Here is a 17,020-nt window from a genome sequence, read left to right as displayed (position 1 = left end):
AACCGGCAAAGCAGAATGTCCCTGCACCAGCAAGAAACTCATCCGGTAACTAAGGTATTAGCCTTAGGGGGAGACAAACTAATGATAAATCTTGCATTACCCCTGGTAGCAGTCTGAAAGCTTGTTTTAGATCTTAGAGAAGTAAGTCTGAAGGTTTTCTGATACTGAGATTATGGATTTTGAATCTGGTATGATAGGTTGGCACGCATTTATGTCAATGTAAAATTAAGTTTTTCGCAAAATAAAAGGGAAATGTTGGTTCATTTCTGATCACACAACATTCAGAGTGACGCAGAGCGAGTTTAAGGTGATTCAAGGCGATCAAGAGCATTTTGAAGCAAATTCCAATGCATTTAGTGTGGATTTTCAAGAGCTTTCACCGACGAAGGTTGTGAGGTATTTTATCAGTTTCTGTGCTATCTTTTGTTTGCAATGGCTTCTAGATTAGATCCTGCTCTGCTAGGTGTGGCTACCCCTGTTGTTGTTGACATCAAGGATCATCCACGCCTGATTTTCAAGCAATGCCCTCAGATTGCAAAGGTTGATGATTCAATCCACACGTTTTCTATAGTTCCAAATGGAGTTCTATATATTGAAGATGTTCGTGCATATATCCATTGCACTCTAGAGGATTTAGGTCTTGCTGAAATCAAATCAATGTACATGACAAATCTACTAGACAGAAAGAGATCAATGAAACTAGAATTCCAAATTCTAAAGGATCGAGGTTTCACAGACATTTTGGAGATGTAGGAATTTGAAGATGAAATGATCCGATATGTGTTGAGTCATGTCCACGGGGAATTCATGTGGCTAGAACGACCTTATAAAATCACCAAGGAGGCTATTCGTGCAATCACCAATTTGCCCCAGACTAGTCAGACTCCCGGAAAGAAGAAAATATCTAACAATGAGGTGGAGAAGTTAACTGGTGCAACTTTTGACAATGGGTCAATGAGGATAAGCACTATCAGAGACAAAGTTGTTCAATTTGCAATCATGATCATCGGTTACAAGGTAACCCAATCAAAACCCAATCAAACCGATTGAACTCTATTTCTAGTTCATGCATTTACTGTGCTCATAAGATGGTCAAAGAAAATGATAGGTATGATCTTTGTCAATGGATGTGTGAAGAACCAATTTAAAACCTAGGGAAGATTAAGGGTAAGAAGAAAGGTGTTTTCCGGTATGGCAACCTTGTTGTTTGCTTGATGCTTTTCTTTTTGAATGAGTTACCGGGATCTGGTAAAACACAATGGGAATTTGATATGCTGGTAGGGAAACAAAACAAAAATGCTATAAGAGGTTTGGGACGGGACAAGGAGAGAGACTCCATTTTATAGGGTTATTTCAAATCATTTCAGAAGACAATGAAGAATAGAGAAAGAGAGCCCTAAACATATTGTTGATAAATACTCTACAAAAATTTGCTTTATGGTGAAGAAGGATGAAACATTGATGGAGGCATTGCAACCATGAAAGGTTTGGATCACTGAGATGGGCTATGAGGTTGATGTTGAGATCTTGGACTTATATGCCAAGACTCTAATTGATGTCCTGGTTGATGAAGCTGAGAAAACCTTTGGGACAACAGAGAAAAAGGAATCTGAAGTTCAGATAGGTTTTAGCAAGAAGAGAAGGGAAGGAAAAATCAAGAAGGTTGGGAAAGTTGTGGAGAAAATGTCCTCTGAAATCAAACAAATCATTGGACTAGCAGAAGGGTCATCTCCGGCAGCAGTTCAGACTCCATCGACAACAACAACCAGCAAGGGTGTATTGAAGAGAAAGAAACCGGAAACTTATATTGCCCCTGTTGAAACCAGTTCTGATACTGATGTTGTGCCCCCAAAGATTCTGCAGACTTACATCAAGATACAGAGGAAGAAGCCTGAGGAAGGAAAGAAACAAAAAGTAAAGGTCACCCCGCCAGCAGCCCCAAACAAAATTTTTAAAGAGAGGAAACCCATAGAGAAGAGGAAACCGGTTAAGGAGTCTACTTCTACTCCCAACAAGAAGAAAAAATCAAATATAGATATACCTCTTGAATCGGGTGAGAGTATTGAAGTCATTCATCCTCTCTCAATTGCTGAATTGATTGATCAAATAACTAAAGATGGAATTTTGATCCATATCTTGCATTACTATGTACATATGGATGATAAGGAACAAATGGAGATTGAGAAAGCAGTTTTGTTATACTTAGATATATATAAGAAAGCATTACTTGAGATTGAAAAATAAATACCAAGAGATTTGTACAATAAGCTAGATGCTAGGAGATTGTCTGCAGTTGGAAAGGATAAATATATAAAGATGCAGGAGTTATTGACTATTTGTGGTGCTATAACTGATGAAGAGATGCAGTAGTGTCTGGAATATGCAAATAAAACAATTTTCTGGATCAAATACCGACATGTGAGTCTCATGGTAGGTAGAGTAAATGAAATAGTTAAGGAGACCCACGAGGCATGGGTAAAATTCTTTGTAGATAAACCTAATTTTTTACTCCATCGGTATTCCCTCCTAAGTTTGGTATTCAAGACATCTTAGATGATGGTAAGGGTAAATGTATATTACGTTTGGATTCACCGGTTTTGGACCAAAAACTAACAGAGGATATTCCTCCAGCAGTATCACCTGTACATATAGAGAAACCGATAGATAACATTGAAGTTGTGCATGGTAAGCAGGATATATCGAAACAGAACATTCCGGATGTAGAGGTTATTGATGTGAATACAGACAATAAATAGGTCGAGGATATTGAACCTCTGACAACAAATGTATGTATAGAAAAGGCTAAGGTTGAGCAGGTTACTGCACCAAGTGGCGAAGCCATTGGTGCCATCAGCAGGTTGGAGAGTCTAGTCATTCATTGTTGGCACTTGGCTCATCCGGTCAAGTTGATTTTGGATAGAGGAATATTGAGCAATTGAGCAGTTTTAAATTGATGTTTGTTGCAGCTCAGAAGTTAAGGAAGAAAGGATCAGAAGACAAACAAGTCATTGAGCAGGTCATTCCAGTTCTGCAGCAACTACTTCCATGATACACTAGTCTGGGAGCTAGCCCCTCTGGTAAGCTTAAGAGTTTGACTGAACACGTTGCAAAAGAGTTTCAAACTCTTCAACAAATATCAAACCAGCAGTTAATAGAGAGGTACAATGCAACTAGGAAGGTCACCTATGACAATATGATCACATTAGACAAGGTCAAGATGACAGAGGAACTAACAAAGATTGTTGAGGCTCTTAATCAATGCAGTTGTATATATAAGTCTTGTACTAACATCGGTAAACTTACAGCTGACCTGGAGGTAAAAATAAAAGTGGCAAAGGCCCGGTTGGAACATCTGGCTAACGATTTTGATGGTACTCAATCATTGACCAACGCTATTGATGGTCAAATTTTGGTTACAGGATCAGAGATATCAGCCTTGGAGAAAGATATGGACAGATTAATCCGGCGAGCTAGAGAGTTGAGAGGATTGGTTAGTCCCCGGTTGAACACTTTGTTACTTCATAAGTGAGAAAGTATAGAATTAATGAATAAACCCACACCGACAGATCTAATAGAAGAATAACTACATGCATACATTCTTAATGGGTTTGTATCTATTTTGAGAACATTGAAAACTGGTTGGGATACTTTGGATTTGTGAAGGGTGCCTAGTGGCATATTTATTATGAGGGTACTAACAATGATTATAGATTATGAGGGGCACGCTGATACAAAGGTATTTACTCAAATGGCAAAGGTTAAAAATACCATTTGTAGGTGCATTTGGTCATGACACTGACAAGGCTAACTATGCTTGTGAAAGGCAAAGGAATTTTCTATATTGGAGTGCACCCATTCAAGAAAGTCGTACCTTTTCCAAATATGGAAGAATCCTATTATTTGAAGGTACAGTAGAATGCAAGGATGGAACTCAATCTTATAATAGCAAAAGTCAATATTCATAGCAGATTTGAAACAAGATCACATGTATTTTTAGGTGTGGCTATTGTTTAGTATAAATCTAAACAAAGCAGAACGCCATAGCAAGTTACAAAATAAAAATCCAAAACAGCAGGACACTAAATAAAACCAACAGCAGTCTTCAGCAGCATGGCCATTTCATTATATAGCAACACTCAGCTACCATAAAAGTCATGGTAGCAGACCTTCCCAGCAAGCAAGTAAAGAGAAAAAAACAATACGGGGCAATAAATCAGCTGCAATTTCATTATATAGCAACATTGAAGGATTTTCCATCAAAGGCAACTGTATTTTAAGGATTTTTCATCAATATTTTTATCAAAGATGGTTTATTTTAGGAAGTCTTTCATCTTCAGTGGGATGTTTTTTCCACCAAATACCTCACAAAATTAGATTTTAAGACACATAAGACAACAACTTGCAGAAATTACAAAACACAGAAGTCCTCTTCAAGATTGAAGAGAATATAACTTAATAGAATGGAATACACACAAATACTCAAAGACAAAAATGTTTTGCAGATCTCTAGAAATTGACTCAAAAAAGATATTTAACTACCAAGTGTTGAAGGATTAAAACGGTGAACACAACAGTGCAATAGAATACAAATAGTTAAGCATGAAATTGTCATTTTCTAAACTGGTTAAAACAAAATTCTTGACTTTTGCAAATCAAATTGTACATATGTTGTACTCCCAAAATCTCAGTATTTGTGTTTTTTCTTGTCAAGAATTGTTTTCTATTTCCTATAACCTATTCCCTGATAACATATGGATTTCTGCACTTTGATAGGCCTAATGAAGGATTACAGCTAACAATCACTTAAATATCTGAGACATCAGTTAATTTTGACCGAAGGTTTCCAAATAACTTTTGGATTTAATTTAAGCCTTTGAAATTTTTTATGAATAAAAATAAAGCAAAGAACACTAAGAGTAGAAAAGCTTATAGGGCTTCCTAAAAGCTCATAATCTTTTATTACATAGGTAGATTGTAGGCAATCTATATCAGATATAAAGATTGGTTGTCCTGAAAACCAATGAATGTCAATTAGTATATGAAAAAGGAAATTATAGTTCTTACATCATCACAAACACCCCACCCCAAACTCTTTATTTACACACAGTAAGCTCTCCAGTCAACTTTAGTGGAAATAAAATCACTAGCAGTTGAAATATCGGCTGTTTAGATGGGGCGGCTTGAGTTAGACATGCATGGGTTACAAAAAAAACACACAATCCACACAAACTGAATGCTAAGTTGATTTATAAACAAAAATATCTTCCACATTCAAAAATACATATATTCTACATAAATTGAATTTCAAAGTTTATTTAAAAATGCACATACTCATAAATTGAATTTTTAAATGTGCTACGCATGCACATACATACAATGAATGCAATTACACCACACAAAATAAATACCAAAATTAACTTTCAAACATGCACATACACAAACAAATAAATAAAAGTTAACTCCAACCACACTTCATACAATGTACAGCCACACCTATAAATAAAATGTCAAAGTTATAAAACATGTTGCACATAAAATTTTCTCAAACATGACAAAGTTAAAACACACAACACACAAAGTAAATGTCAAAGCTAACTCAAAGACACATCACACAAAATGATTGCAAAAAGTTAGTTCATATACAAACATCACACAACAAAAAAAACACATTAAGTTTGTTCAAATATGACAAAGTTAAACATACACCATACAAAGTGAATGACCATGGTACTTCAAATGCACATGAAGTAAATCCAAAGTGAATCCTCAAGTTCAAACACATTTCACATTAATGTTCAAACATAGAACATAAGTTAACACAATCTTAAAACCCAACAAAACAATGGATAATTGATTCAACCACCAAATCTATCAGCTAAAAGGTTTCTCTCAATAGAAAAACTTAGTGAAACAGGGAAAAAACAGCTGATACCATTGAATTCAATAAAAATCATAAACAATTGTCACCATATTTAAACCTCTGTCCATGGCCAAAGCCCATGTTGTCCTTTCTGATAGTGTCTTTCCCAGTGCATACCAAGCTATAATCACAAGTATATGCAACAAGAAGAATATACAAAAGTTGGAAGCTTCTTTTGAATTAAAAATGGCTTCATGTGATATGTCAGCTCTTCTATAGGATTTCGAAAGTCTACCTCTACAATTTAGAGTAACTGGAAATTATGAGGAATTCTAGACTACATTACTGCCACTTGACATTAAAATATTTTCAAGAGATGCTGAGAGCTTCAATGTTACTCCGGAGCACCAACTAGACATACAAATCATAAACAGTAGCTGCTCCTAGCTTTTTTACAACTTTCTTAACCAAAAGGAAGCCATTCCTACTACCAACCATTATCTCAATACCAGAAAGCTAAAGAAGAACGTGTAAAATTTGCAAAGCTTTTCTTTTCTGAAAGTCACAATAATACATTTTCAAAGCGATATATAAAAACTATGAGAAGCCTCACTTTCACTCAAACCGACCAGATTACTGATATCAATACAAAGAAGTTGGAGAGCTCTGTTTTTCATGTCAGCAGAGACTAAGAATGAAAAGCAAAAAATATTTCTTCAGCAGTGTCATGTAGCTATTATGTGGAGTCTTTAGTCAGGTGTTGATTGAAGGAATATAAAAATAATGAATGATCATTCAATAATTTATTAATTTTTATTACACTATTTTTTATAACAGTTTGAGAATACATTACTTATATAGAGTTGAGAATATAACTGAAATTTACACCTATAACAAATAACTAAATACAAAAACTAATGTTCATTATCCTTTGACAGATTCTTATGGATTTTAAAGCCACTAAAGTGTGATTCAATATGATATGTCATCCTAGAGATACCTTCATTGTTTCTCAAGCTTCTATAGGGCCATTGAGTTGTATATGATCTGATGGAGAAGATAAATAATTAATGGTAGTGTATTACTTACAAAACACACAATTCCTCTTCAAGATTGAAGATAATATAACTTGAATACACACAAATGTTGAAAGACAAAATGCATTTTTCAGATCTTCCCAAATTATTAGAAATCGTTAAAATGTTGAAGGAGAAAAAAGATATTAACTACAAGTGTAAAAGGATAAACTAACAACGATGAACACAACAGTGGTATAGGATACAGACAGTAAAGTATGAAATGTCATTTTCTGAACTGGTTGAAACATAACTCTTGACTTCTGCATTCCAAATGTACATATGTTGTACTCCCAAATTTTCAGTAGATGTGTTTTGCATTTTTTCTTGTCAAGAATTGTTTTATATTTTTTAAAACCTATATGAATTTTCACACTTTGATGGCCTAATGCAGAATTACAACTAACAATCACTTAAAGGGAATACTCTAATTATCTATAATTATCCGGAGAACATTTGGATCTTTGTATATCATGATTTTCATTTAAGCCTTTGAATTTTTGTATGCTTAAAACAAAGCAAAGAACATTAAGAGCAGAAACGCTTATAGGGCATCCTAAGAGCTTATAACCTTTTATTACATGGATACATTGTTGGAAATCTATATCAGAAACAAAGATTGGCTGCCCTGAAAACCAATAAATGCCAGTTAGTATATGAAAAAGGAAATTATAATCCCTGGATAACCACAAACACCCCATCCCAAACTTTCTACAGGAGGAGCAGCTCTATATTTACAAATAGAATTTCTCCAACCAATATTAACACATTAAGTAAAGAGTGCAGCTTGAGCTGAAAGAGCTTACACAGTCGTTAAGTTTTAATTTCAAATTTACTAGAAATAAAATCACTAGCAGTTGAAATGAGACAGTATGACGGTCGGCTGTTTAGATGAGGCAGCTTGAGATAGACATGCATTGCAGGGAGGGAGGAACATAACAATCAATTTCACATCTTTCTTAATTCATATTATTAAAGGTACTTTATGTGAGATGGCATGCGCTAGGCAGGCGTAGCAGGGGACAAGGAATATAACAACCAATTCAACACCTCCCATGACGAGTATTAGTAATGAGAGTAATGAGTTGAGAGCTTCTGAATATGAGTAATACACAGTTATATCCAGAATGTCTTATCCCATCACAATGGACTGTGATGTCATCATATGCTGGCTGTTCGTGAGCTTACTTGAGCTATTGGGGAGAGAAGTAAATAAAAGTGTTTTTCAAATCTATTCTGATTAATATTAGATAATAGATACTTGGGCAGGGTATTTACTTTAAGAAATAAGCTCTAGCAAATTCTATATAAATCCTAGCTAATTTTAGTCATATCAAGAGATAGAAATGATAAGATATAGCCATCTGATGAGGGAATGCATACCTGGTCATCCCCCGAGTCAATGGTAAGTTGAAGGCCAAGCTAAAGATGATTTGTATTGTCCTCCCGAACAAGATAAAGATTAATATTGTGAAGCAATCTATTGAATCCCTTGAGAAAAATCATAGAGGATTTAGAATGAGAGCGCAGATCGTTCCTTATGATAGAAAGAGCGAATTGCTTCGAGACACCTACTGTGTGACTGCCATATTCAACATGTGCAGGTGAAATGGAATTATGAGAAATAATACAGCCATCAGGTCCAGAAGTATTTCTTATCCTCTGAATTTCAGTCAAAATGACTGCTTTCTTGAGTAGATTAAGACCAGATCCGACACAGCATCCAATCCATTGAGTGCAAATCTAAGCAGTGGCTCACAAGCAATGCACTAGATGGAGATTTCATTGGAAAGAGGAAAAAGATTTCCAAGAATCACAGCGATAGATAACAGTGGTTGGTCTCTACCTACACATGCAATGCAGCCTCATGAAAGTTGAGCCATAATTTGCAAACCACAAGCAAAAGTACCAAAAACGATGCAAATGCACAAAAACCCCTCAAACCCATATAAATACAGAAAATCAGATATGCATATGCTGACGAATGGAGGCATAATCAATACTAGAATCCTCAACCAAAGAAGATGCACACGTATACAAGCATCAAGAATCCAAATCACAATTCAAAGTACACCACAAAAAAATTAAAGAAAATCAAATTCAGAAGAAGTTGCCTTGAGAAGCCAGATTGAGAATACAGAGGCAACACATTGAAGTTTGAACTATGGACATAAAAAAATATATGCACAATCTTAACCACTCTAGGCGCACAAATTCATGAGATAGAGACCCATATACCCACAATGTGGAACAAATGTAAAATACTTCCACAGTGACAGACATTTGCAGACATCCAAGATTGTAATGCAGAAGTTGTAATGCAGAAGTTGCAGAAAACTCCCACAAATTGAGTTGATTAATTATAGGTGGATAGCTATTAGGGCATCCCGGTGGTAAAAACCAAGACAGAGAATTCATAAATCGTTGGACACAAAATCAAAAAATTCCCAAACAGCTGCAGACACACAAAAGCAAAAAGTGCAGAAAAGACTAACTAAAACCTTACACATTCATATTCAGTTAACAGCAGCATCGCCTACAAAAATTGCACCACCATTTGCCTTGTCCGCTTGCAGACCTAAACAATTTTCCAAACTCTACATACCCATAATGGACTTTTAGTAGAATTCTTACGGAATATATTGACCACACAATGAACACAAGTTGGAAACCATATAATTCCTCAAACCCTGACATACATTTGAAAATCATATAATGAGCACATCAAATCATTAATTCCTCAAATCCCTGGATGAACTCAAGAGCATACCTGGTCATCCCGGTGGGCATGGGACTTCTAGCAAACACAGAGCCACAACAAATTAATTTAACAGAGGTGAAATTGAAAGCATCAACGGTAATAGTGTTTTTTCAGACATTCTTTCATAACCGTTGTCCAACATTCAAATCCATTAACACTACAGTTTTTTTTTTTCAAGGATAACAGTGCTTTTTTTTCTACCATAACAGTGCTTTTTTTTCCCAACGGTAAGAAGCAAAAGTCATGGAGAAATCCCTGAGAGCTCTTGGTCTAGGTTCCACTCCACTGAACGTGGATGAACCTGGAGAAATAAGCAGGGTCACACATTTTCCTTCAAAAATTTATCTCCAAATTACAAACTCATCTATCCAAATGCAAAAGAATACATTAAATAAAAAATAATCTTAAATAAATTGTTTTGGTTTATAACATAATTTATTTAGAAATGAGTGTTAGCTCTTAAAAAGATAATTGGAAATAAAGGTGGTCAATCAAGTTTGAAGTTTTCATCAATTTTTTATGGGTCACAAATTAAGTCTAGAATATTCATTATTTTTAAATGACTTGACAAATTAAGTCTAAATTTTAATAAATTAATACTTGAATTGACAAATTAAGACTTACAATAATATAAATGTTCAATAAATTAAAACTTAAAATAATACAAATTTGTAAATTAAAACTAAAAATATATTTTTTAAATATTTGTGCTAAACTAATGAATATGTAACTTAAATGTTAAATGGTAAATTTTAATCAAAGCCCAAAGTAAAGAAGAAAAAATAGTTACATTGGTTGAAGAAAAGGTGTTTATAGAAGAGATAAGGAAGAGGAGTTAATTATGAAAAAGTACAATAATTTGTTTGCAAATAAGGAAAATTTTGAATAAAACATAAGGAGTTATAGAGTTAATGGTAGTAGGGACACTAAAATTTTGAATAATTTGTTTGCAAATAAGGAGTTATAGAGGTAATGATAGTAGGGACACTAAATGAGCTCGGGAATGTGATAGTTACTTTTCCTTATTTTGATAGATATATTAATTTCTAATGTGGCTATTACAAGACAAGTCCACTTTGATTGTTGGTAGTAGTTGCCTTTGTCCAAAATAGTGTTAGATAAATATAACATAGTTAGTCATTATAATTTGATATAGGCTTAAGAAATCATGGAGAGAGAGCATCAATAAAACTTCTTGAATATATTGCTCCTTAGCTATAGATACGAGATACAAGATAGATAAGTAGACGAGTGTAGTGAAAATTGAATAAACGATTTTAAGAGGTGTTTTCCTATTACACTAATGTCAAAGCTTGTTGTTGTATGCATAAAAGTGATAAATATATTTTTGGGACGATTGTAAAAAGTCCTTGTTGTTGGACAATTAGGACCATTGCAGCCTAGACTTGATTAATGAAGGCAATGTCCATTGTTTGTTCTTTTATAATGTGTATATAAACTAAGTATAATTTCATGTATGTCTCAATTCACATGATTATATCCTTAGATTAGATTCCCTTAAATGGGCTCTTGATCCTTGACTGCATTACCAACTTTGTTAATGCATCTACAACATTCGACAAAATATCAAATTTCTCTATCACTTCCCTCCATCCTCTACCAAGTCACCAATAAAATGGTACTTCAAGTTAATATGCTTAGTCTTCACATGAAAGGTTGTGTTTGTTCGATATTTTATGCTCTAAGTGTCACATAGAACTATAATATTTCCCTAAATTAACCCCAAATTTGAACATAATATCTTAATTTAGATGGATTCTTTACAAGCATGAGAATATATCATGTACTCAACTTATATGGTGGAAAATGCTCATATATTATTGTAGACGTATAAATGACCACCTTCTTAAATAAATATTTAATATTTATTTAAACCACATCCCCTTATTAATTAAATCTTATTTAATTAATTTCTTCATTTTCATCTATTTTATTAAATGAATTATTCAATTTATTTAATTAAATTCATCTAACCCCCTCCCTTTCTAGCCTTTAATTAAATAAATCAATATATTTAATTAAATCCCCTTTCACCATTTTAATTAAATTTACATTTAATTAAATTGATCCTTGCATATAAATAAATCAAATTTATTTATAAAAGTCCCTCCTACTTGCATTTATGCAAGTTGCATCTATTTTAGTTGAAATAAAGTATTTTATTCTAATTAAAATTTTGTTTCTCCCACTTGCATTCTCCTAACAAATCCACTTGCATGATTAATCTTCTTCTAGAGCCTTCTAGATTCACCTAATCCTAATCAATTAGCCTTAATTCATCCAATCATGTCATTTCCCTAAGTTTAAGGAGGTCACTTCTCAAGTTTGGAGGAAAGTCTTCAAAATTCATTAAAGACTTTATGCCTTCAACAAGCTAACCCTCAAAGTCTCTCAAACCATTAATGGTTAACTCAACCTTACCACTTGATTAGAGATTTTCTCTCTAACTCAACCCTCATCTAACCCAAGGGTCTCATCAAACACTCATTGCTTTGACCCTAGTTATCCTATTAACCCTTGCACAAGAGTTTACCCTTTGGGTAAAAGCTTTATCCACTGGTTAATCCTAATTAAACCTAGCCACACTCTCCTAGGGTGACCCTCATGTCTTCCTAGGCATTTAATGCCTCTTACATCCTCTCTCAAGCCACCTCTTGTTGACAATTGTCACCATTTCATTGGTGAAAATTATAAACATGGATTAAGTAACTTTCAATCCTAGCCATTGTTAAGATTATTGAATCTTAACCATCCATTTCCCTATTTCCTCTATAAATAGAGCTCACATTCGTCATTCTCCATATCCAAGTTTCATGCATCTACAATATAGTCTAATTGTATCAAGCATTTTTAGCCTCTCTTTGTTAGAATATCATTTAAGCATTTAGAAACATTTCATATCATAGTATATCCATGCTAGTATATCATGTTAGGATAATTTGCCAATATCTTTATCATATCACTATCTTAATCTTAGCTTAACATCATAGTTTGAACATATCATATAGGTCTTAAAATGCATCCATGCATATAGATCACAATATCACTTGTTCTTGGAGTTGCCATTCCTAAGTCATTTGCTCAATGATCTGAGAGCAAAACATTGACTTTAGGGATCCTATGAGATAGAGAACAATGGGACACACCTTGGGAAGTTAAACTAGTTTAAATTAGTTAATCCTTGCACTCAAGAGTCTCATTGGTATGTTGGCCATTATGATCTCAATCTTGATATTTTGATCACCACGAATCCTGCATATAAATATTACTTATACATCTCATTAATGGAGCAATCAAATAAAGTGAGATTGCAACCACTAGTGGGTATCCTCTTGTTGATATCGTCTACACAATTTCAATTTTTAAATCCATGAATAAGTATGGAAAAGGATAATATATTATTGATTATTCATCCCATTAATGAAGCAATCAAATAAAGTGAGATTGCAACCACTAGTGGGTATCCTCTTGTTGATGTCATCTACACAATTTCAATATGTAAATCCATGTATAAGTACTCATTGTTGGTCCCTTGTATAGTAATTATGATAGAAATGACTTGTACTTACTAGTAGATTTAACAACTCTATAAATGCTACAAACATCAGCATCTTGGTGTTTATATTTAATGGGCGGTCTATGGAGATTAAATAACCACTTGAAACCCTTATTTTTAGGTGTGATGTCACTGCCCCATAAGACTTGGAGAAATGTTTTTGCCAATCATCGTTACTATAGTGTAAATTCCACACCGAGTTAATATGCATAATTAGATCAATATTGCAACGTAGGCCATCATAAATCACTTTAGCATTAGTGTTCATCAACAAATTACCATCTATCCAAGTGAAGCTTGTGTCACTGTCTTCCTCCGCAAAACATTGTTTAGGGAGCTGTAAACTGAGGCAAGCTTCCCTTAGGATAGATTATGTTCTCGAATTGGAGGAGGGTAGATGATACATATGACTAACAATATTCTATGAGATCAATTCACCATTAATAATAATATTATTAAAGTGGCAAATACGATTAATACTCCATCTCTTGGCAAAACATCCTTGGATGAGGGCTAGAGGCCTACCTTTGTGGAATAGATTCCACTAGATGGACCTCTCCCTGCTTAGAGTATTATTATCACTGAGGATTATGTTATGAGATCAAATTTCTAATGTATTCCCATGTCTTCCATATTGCCTTGAAGACATTAGAGCTGATCGGGGAGACAAGAAAACTACCAACAATGAGGTCACTAAAGGGGATAAATTTCCAAGTCTTGGTATACTTAGGAACTGCAAACTTAATGTTGTTTCTAACAAGAACCTTCCAAGGTTCATTTCCTTATAAAGCATGAAAAATCCATTTGGCAACAAGTTCAATCCATTGCATCTTAAGATCCTGAAGTCCTAGATTCCCCATCTTCTTACTAAGACAACACCAATTCTATTTGACTGAATGCCACTTTCTCTTCCCTCTTCCATCAGACCATAGAAACTTCCTGATAGCCTTTTGAATATCATTAATCTAATCATTGAAGAACATCTGCATAGATGCATAATAGAGAATATACAAGGAAATAATCTTTTGACAAACCCAAATTCTACCAGCTAAGGACATATATTGTTTATTCCATCTACCCATCTTGCACTCTAACTTCTCTTTAATCCATCACCATGAATAGGGGTTGACAACAAAAGGGATGCTTAGCCCCTAAAGCCTCATAGAAGATGTTAAGTTTCATCATCAAAGACTCCATGTTTGCCTCAAGTTCTAAGAATAAGGTCATGTCATTGGCGAACTAGATATTGATAAGGTCCATCTTATCAAGTAAGGAGATGCCTTCAACCTTTGGGGAAAGGTGTCTTCCTTGAGAAGTTAAAACATAACATCTATTGCAATGGCAAGTAGGGCATGAGCAAGTGGACACCCCTTCTTGACGGATATCTCTAACTTGAGGGATTGGGTGTGGGATCCATTGATCTCTAATTGAGTAGAGGTGTCATTTAGTAACACATGAACCATTTGACAAAATTCCTTTGGGAAACCAAACACTTCAAACATCATGGTGAGGAAGTTCCATTCAATCCTATCATATGCCTTCTCGAAGTCAATTAGAAACACAACCACATTTTTATTAGTTTGTTTGGCCCAATTCATGGCTTCCCAACTAGTGATGAGATTATCCAAAATGTACCTTCCCTTGATGAATTTGGTTTGCGTATTGCTTACAAAGTTGGGCAGGATATTCACCAGCCTGAGAGCAATAATCTTAGCTAGTATTTTATAGGATAGATTTAACAAATTAATGGGCCTCTAGTTTTTTATGAGAGATTTATCCCCATCTTTGGGGAGCAACTTTATCATCCCTTTGTTAATGTCAGCACCTAACGATCCTCCACATACTAATCCATTCCTTAGCCTCTTTGTAAAACTTGATCAGCAACCTATTCGGGCCAGGGGCCTTGTCATTGTTAAGAGTATTAATGGCCTTGTGGATCTCAATAGAAATATGTTTCTTTAGTGCCTCAGCATCTCCATCCATAATCTTCTTAGGGATTAGGGCCCTAAATTTGTCACTAGTAGAGTAACTAGAAGGGGAGATACCTTTAAAGGAGAAGAATTTTTTATAGTATTGGAGAAATGCCTCCTTAATTTCATCAATGTCCACCAATTCTCTACCTTCATCCCATATTCTATCAACTCTTTCTTTGAACTCCTTTCGTCTCAACATATTGAAGAAGAATTTGGATCCCTTATCTCTCTATTGAAGCCAATTGATTTTGGCCCTCACTTTGATTCCTTGAATCTTCTTATGTTGTATGCCTCTTAATGTATATTTGGTTAGGGACAAAGATTGAGAAAGAACCAGATTGGTAAGATCAACTTGGGTTTGTGCCTCCAAGGTCATAAGGTTGTCTACCATGTCTTTTTCAAGTTTTTTATCATCTTTAGCCTTCTTCCTCCCCACCGTTTGAAGCAAAACTTTCCAACTATTGAAATTTATGTTCTAATTATCAATGGCAAAATGGATGTGAGTATCCCATTTATTAATATGTCTGATCATGTATATAGCACACTTAATGTCTTTATCCTTTATAAGGTTGGTTTTGAGGATAAAATTCTCATCCCTCTTAGTAGAAGAGATTACATTGTTGTTTAATGCAATCTAGGCCTTGATGGGATGGTGATCTAAAAGGGTATATGGACATACTCTAATCGTAGTATCATCCACATCTTTTTTGAAAGAGAAAAAGTATTTGTTAGCATAGAATTTGTCTCATTTGTAGTAGACCCTTTTCCTTCCTTGTTGAAAATTACACCAAGTATACTAGATTGACCCATAATTATTCTTTATCCCTTCAAGGGGGTCAAACAATCTAATTTTTTCCTTCATTCTGGACTAGTATAGCTTTTCACCACTCTTCCAATCAAAATTCAGGCCACCTAGTTTGTCTCTTAATGCTCAATCATATTAAAGTCTACTCCAACAATCCAAGGGATGTTCAAGAGATTACGATGGTATGATGAAAGAATAAGTATCTGGTAGAATACTGAGAGGGGGGTGAATCAATATATTAAAAAATTGATAATAAGTTCCCAAACTCAAACTCAGTCAAACAAAGTAAACATATCTCAATCAAGATCAATATTCATAAGAATGCTTGACATCAACCGGTTTAACTATTATGACAAATTTAATAGTAAACAACTTCAATCTTGTAAACATCAACAATTCTTAATCATAACTCAACATATTCATATCTCAAAGCTTCTACTTAACATGCCTTATTAGAAATTAACCACATCAACAAATAAGATCACAACCACAAAAGCATTCACCACTTGACACAAATGTTTATACATGGAAAACCCAAATATGTAAAAACCACTATGAGATGAGACTCATAAGGATAGCTATTTGAACTCTTCTGAAGTTCGCCCTATTAGGAGCCAAGCCTATTAAAGCTTTACAATAAGTCCTGTTAAGAACTAATTCCTATTAGGAATCACCTGGTTAAGGGATTTACAAATATGCCTTGATTAAAAGCACAATACCCTATTAGGAGTAACCTCGTTGGAGGATTTAAGAATCCAAGCTAATGGACCACCTTGCTAGAAGATTTAATGAGTAACCAAGCTTGTTAGAGCTTACCCGGTTAAGGGATTTTACTTCTGCTGAAATTGTAACAAGTTTTCTTGATATGTCTAAGTAGAACTACATTTTCCTGATCGGATCCTTCTAAGCTTCAATCTGCCTTCACTAAAAGTGCAGATCCATTCACTGGCTGGGCAACTGCACACTCA

The 17,020-nt window shown here is 34.5% G+C and overlaps 1 long non-coding RNA gene across 1 annotated transcript in view; it reads right to left on the bottom strand.

The window, feature by feature from the left end:
• LOC131070416 (uncharacterized) overlaps positions 1 to 10,053 on the bottom strand; it is a 71,566-nt gene extending 61,513 nt beyond the window's left edge. Inside the window, exon 1 of the long non-coding RNA XR_009372037.1 lies at positions 9,707 to 10,053. This is a non-coding gene — a long non-coding RNA (uncharacterized LOC131070416). The remainder of the gene's footprint in view (positions 1 to 9,706) is intronic.
• Between the last annotated feature and the right edge of the window lie 6,967 nt (positions 10,054 to 17,020).

Source organism: Cryptomeria japonica, chromosome 3 (assembly GCF_030272615.1).
Source record: "Cryptomeria japonica chromosome 3, Sugi_1.0, whole genome shotgun sequence".
Classification (NCBI taxonomy): Eukaryota; Viridiplantae; Streptophyta; class Pinopsida; order Cupressales; family Cupressaceae; genus Cryptomeria; species Cryptomeria japonica.
This window is presented reverse-complemented; position numbering and strand designations above follow the sequence as displayed.